Source organism: Pogoniulus pusillus, chromosome 37 (genome assembly GCF_015220805.1).
Source record: "Pogoniulus pusillus isolate bPogPus1 chromosome 37, bPogPus1.pri, whole genome shotgun sequence".
NCBI lineage: Eukaryota > Metazoa > Chordata > Aves > Piciformes > Lybiidae > Pogoniulus > Pogoniulus pusillus.
This window is the reverse complement of record NC_087300.1, coordinates 7,411,903-7,416,992: the sequence shown is the minus strand read 5'-3', so window position 1 is coordinate 7,416,992 and position 5,090 is coordinate 7,411,903. Positions and strand designations below refer to the sequence as shown.

The 5,090-nt window shown below is 63.2% G+C and overlaps 1 long non-coding RNA gene across 1 annotated transcript in view; it reads right to left on the bottom strand.

The window, feature by feature from the left end:
- LOC135190905 (uncharacterized) overlaps positions 1-5,090 on the bottom strand; it is a 614,761-nt gene that overhangs the window by 288,015 nt on the left and 321,656 nt on the right. The window lies entirely within an intron of this gene.

Genomic DNA, 5,090 nt, shown 5'->3' with positions numbered 1-5,090 from the left:
GCTGCTGTCTCCTGCCACTTCTTCTCTTCTACCAACCCCAAGCCCTTCACCTGGGGGTTGGACCTCAGCTGGGCCTTCTGAGACCACCCAAGGTGGGGTTCTGCAAGCTGCAGGTCATTATCTGCTGTGACAAGGATGAGCTGCACAACAGCAGCTTCCATCCTCTGCATCCCCCCACCCTGTTGCTGCCCTGGCTTGGGCTGTAGCAGGCATCTCTCACCTCTCACTGCCTCCCCCCAGCCCATCTCAAGGGCTGGGTGCCAGCCCCCAGCCACCCAACACTGCCCCCCCAGCAGTGCCATGCCCTAGGGCTGTCCTGCACCATCCTGGGTCAGGATGAATCTGCTGCAGCCAGGGAAATGCAGGTGCAGTTTGTGCAGTGCCATGGGAAGAGAGGCCCAAGGTCCCCGTGAGGGTTGCCCCTGATCACCCTGCTGTGGGCCACAGAGGCTCACAGGGTGGCAGGGGTTGGAAGGGACCTCCAGAGGGCATCAAGTCCAACCCCCTGCCAGAGCATGACTGGAGAACCTAGCTCAGATCACACAGGAGGACACACTGGGGGGGCAGAACAGACCCAGCAGCTTGGGAGGCAGCAAAACCTGGCTGCATGCTCCCCAGGAGCTGAGGGGACATCTCCTGGGCACTGGATGTGTGGCAGTGTCCCCTGTGTCTGCCACCTGGAGTGGCTCCTGGGCACTGGGTGTGTGGCAGTGTCCCCTGTGTCTGTCACCTGGAGTGGTTCCTGTCCCAGCCCTGCTGTGGGCCATGAAGGATGACACACTGGGGGCCAAAATAGACCCAGAAGCTTGTGGGGAGGCAGCAAAACCTGGCTGCATGCTCCCCAGGAGGTGAGGTGATCTCCTGGGCACTGGATGTGTGGCAGTGTCCCCTGTGTTGGTCACCTGGAGTTGTTCTCATCCCAGAGCAGTGTTCTGCAGTGACACAAGACGTAGGAGCTGGGATCCTGGGCACTGGGTGTGTGGCAGTGTCCCTTGTGTCTGTCACCTGGAGTGGCTCCTGTCCCAGAGCAGTGTCTTGCTGCCAGCAGATGGCTACAGTGACACAGGACCTCGGAGGTGAGATCCTGGGCGCTGGATGTGTGGCAGTGTCCCCTGTGTCTGTCACCTGGAGTGGCTCCTGGGCACTGTGTGAGTGGCAGTGTCCCCTGTGTCTGTCACCTGGAGTGGCTCCTGGGCACTGGGTGAGTGGCAGTGTCCCCTGTGTCTGTCACCTGGAGTGGTTCCTGGGCACTGGGTGAGTGGCAGTGTCCCCTGTGTCTGTCACCTGGAGTGGTTCCTGGGCACTGGGTGAGTGGCAGTGTCCCCTGTGTCTGCCACCTGGAGTGGCTCCTGGGCACTGGGTGAGTGGCAGTGTCCCCTGTGTCTGTCACCTGGAGTGGCTCCTGGGCACTGGGTGTGTGGCAGTGTCCCCTGTGTCTGTCACCTGGAGTGGCTTCTGGGCACTGGGTGAGTGGCAGTGTCCCCTGTATCTGCCACCTGGAGTGGCTCCTGGGCACTGGGTGTGTGGCAGTGTCCCCTGTGTCTGTCACCTGGAGTGGCTCCTGGGCACTGGGTGTGTGGCAGTGTCCCCTGTGTCTGTCACCTGGAGTGGTTCTCATCCCAGAGCAGTGTCCTGCAGTGACACAGGACCTCAGAGGTGAGATCCTGGGCGCTGGATGTGTGCAGTGTCCCCTGTGTCTGTCACCTGGAGTGGCTCCTGTCCCAGAGCAGTGTCTGGCTGCAGGGACACAGGACCCCATCAGCAGGACCTCCCTCACTGTGGTGTTTCTCCTGCAGCCCCTGGGGCTGGCCCAGACCTGATCTCTTGCTCCTGCTTCCTCCACTGTCACAGCCAAAGTGACCTTAGGAGCAGCCAGAAGTGGGCTGGGGAGCATGAGTGGGGTTTAAGTGTCAGGAAACTATTGACCCCCCCCCGACCCAACTCCTTCACTGACCTTCATCCATGGATTGGAGCTTCAGGTTTGAATGCAGAGACCCTGCAGAGCTCCTGCTTCCAGTCCAGGAAAGATGAGACCCCACTGGGGCAGGGCTGGTGCCCAGCAGCTGCCACCTCCTGCCTCCCATCGCTGCCCAGGGGGATGAGCCAGAAGGCCCCGGGGAGGGCTCCTGCAGCCCTGGGCCTCTGCAGGAGTCTGGGAGCTGCAGTCTGCTCCTCAGGGATGCTGCAGAGGATCCAGCACCGGCGGATGGGGAATGGAAGGATGCAAACAGCTCAGCCCCAGGGGTGGGAGCAGAGCTGGGGCGGGGAAGGGCTCTGCTAACTGCCCCACGGGAAGTGTTGTGCCGCGGAGCGGGGAGAGGAGAGCCGCGGAGCGGGGAGAGGAGAGCCGCGGAGCGGGGAGAGGAGAGCCGCGGAGCGAGGAGAGGAGAGCCGCGGAGCGGGGAGAGGAGAGCCGCGGAGCGGGGAGAGGAGAGCTGCGGAGCGAGGAGAGGAGAGCTGCGGAGCGGGGAGAGGAGAGCCGCGGAGCGGGGAGAGGAGAGCTGCGGAGCGAGGAGAGGAGAGCTGCGGAGCGGGGAGAGGAGAGCCGCGGAGCGGGGAGAGGAGAGTTGCGGAGCGGGGAGAGGAGAGCCGCGGAGCGGGGAGAGGAGAGCCGCGGAGCGGGGAGAGGAGAGCCGCGGAGCGGGGAGAGGAGAGTTGCGGAGCGGGGAGAGGAGAGCCGCGGAGCGAGGAGAGGAGAGCCGCGGAGCGGGGAGAGGAGAGTTGCGGAGCGGGGAGAGGAGAGCCGCGGAGCGGGGAGAGGAGAGCCGCGGAGCAAGGAGAGGAGAGCCGCGGAGCGGGGAGAGGAGAGCCGCGGAGCGGGGAGAGGAGAGCCGCGGAGCGGGGAGAGGAGAGCCGCGGAGCGGAGAGAGGAGAGCCGCGGAGCGGGGAGAGGAGAGCCGCGGAGCCGGGAGAGGAGAGCCGCGGAGCGGGGAGAGGAGAGCCGCGGAGCGGGGAGAGGAGAGCCGCGGAGCGAGGAGAGGAGAGCCGCGGAGCGAGGAGAGGAGAGCCGCGGAGCGAGGAGAGGAGAGCCGCGGAGCGGGGAGAGGAGAGCCGCGGAGCAAGGAGAGGAGAGCCGCGGAGCGGGGAGAGGAGAGCCGCGGAGCGGGGAGAGGAGAGCCGCGGAGCGAGGAGAGGAGAGCCGCGGAGCGAGGAGAGGAGAGCCGCGGAGCGAGGAGAGGAGAGCCGCGGAGCTCGGGAGCAGCCCCGGAGCCACCGTGGGAGCAGCTCCCTGCCCCGGGACCAGCACTGTGCCCCTGGCCATGCCCCCGGACCAGCACTGTGCCCCTGGCCGTGCCCCGGGACCAGCACTGTGTCCCTGGCTGTGCCCTGGGACCAACAGTGTGCACCTATCCATGCCCTGAGACCAACACTGTGCCCCTGGCTGTGCCCTGGGACCAACACCGTGCCCCTGGCCATGCCCTGGGACCAACAGTGTGCCCCTGGCCGTGCCCTGAGACCAACACTGTGCCCCTGGCCGTGCCCCGGGGGCTGGCAGCAGGGTGGGGGCTGGCAGATGGGTTCAGTGCTTAATTAATCCCGGGTGAGGGTTGCTGTAATTATGCCCAAGCACCAGAGGGGAGAGAGACTCCAGAGGTGGTGCCAGTGGTGCCCAGATGCCACTCCAGCATCTTCTTTGTTTAAAAGGGGGGGGGGGAGGAAAAGGGCTTTGCCCCTAATTGCCAAGCCAGGAGCCCACAGGGAAGTGAGGGATGAGCATCTCCCACCCCCTGCCCTGCTTGCCGTGCCCAGAGCCCTTACAGAGCTGTGCAGGGTGCCCAGCAGCTGCTGCCAGCAGCGGGCAGTGGGAGCTGGATGGATCCACACCTCACCCAGGGGTGAGTGGGTGCCCCCCAAACACCCCAGCATGGCGTTGGCATTGACACCCGTGGAGCCATGACCCAGCTGAGGGAGATGATCTGGGTTGGTGCTGAATCTCAGGCCCCAGAGCCAGGCACAGGTTTCCCAGGGAGGTTGTGGAGCACAGAAGCACAGAATGGGATCTTTGATCACCTCCCTGGAGGTGTTCAGCACCAGAATGGATGAGGCCTTGAGTGACCTGTTCTAGTAGGAGGTGTCCCTGCCTATGGCAGGAGGTTGGAACTGGCTGAGCTTTGAGGTCCTTTCCAACCTAACCCATTCTGTGATCCTGTGAACCCATTGCACTGTTTGTGCACACAGGGAAGCAAAACTTCATCCTACAGCCACCTGGGAGCCTCCTAAAACACTCCTGGGAGCGCAGAACTGCTGGAAGGAAGAGAAATTCCCAACGTGGAGGGTGAAAGAAAAGCTCCAGGTGTGGAAAGTGGTCCCAGCAGAGGACAGGGATGGGTGCTCTGGCTGGGCCTTAGCAAGCTTGGATGGGCCAGGTTAGACCATGGCCAGACCCACACCCATACATGAGTCCAGTCCTGTGTGGAGCTGGTTTAGGAGGGTGTGAGGCTGCTTTAGGAGATGCTGCCTCATACAACTGAGAGCTGAAAAGCAGCAAACTGTTTCCAAGCCCTTTTGCTGGGTGGCATTTCAGAGACAGCAATGTGCTCTTCTGGCCAAGGAGGCCACTGCTGTCCTGGAATGCATGAGGAAGAGTCTGGCCAGAAGGCAAAGGGAGGTTCTTCTCCCTGTCTGCTCTACTCCAGTGAGGCCACATCTGCAATACTGGGTCCAGTTCTGGGGTCTCCAGTTCCAGACAGAGAGGGAAGTGCTGGAGAGAGACCAGAAGAGGCTGAGAAGATGCTGAAGGGGCTGGAACAGCTCTGTGAGGAGCAAAGGCTGAGAGCCTGCAGAAGAGCAGCCCCAGAGGGCATCTGAGCAATGCCCAGCAAGAGAGAAAGGAGCTGTGGGGGGCAAGAGGCTGGGGTCAGACTCTTGTCAGTGGTGCCCAGGGACAGGCCAAGGAGCAGTGAGCACAGACTGGCACCCAGGAGGTTCCATTTGACCAGGAGGAGAAACTTGTTTGGTGTGAGGGTGCTGGAGGGCTGGAGCAGGCTGCCCAGAGAGGTTGTGGAGTCTCCTTCTGTGGAGAGATTCCAATCCCAGCTGGGCGTTGTACTCCTGGGCAAGCTGCTGTGGGTGCCCTGCCTTAGCAGGAG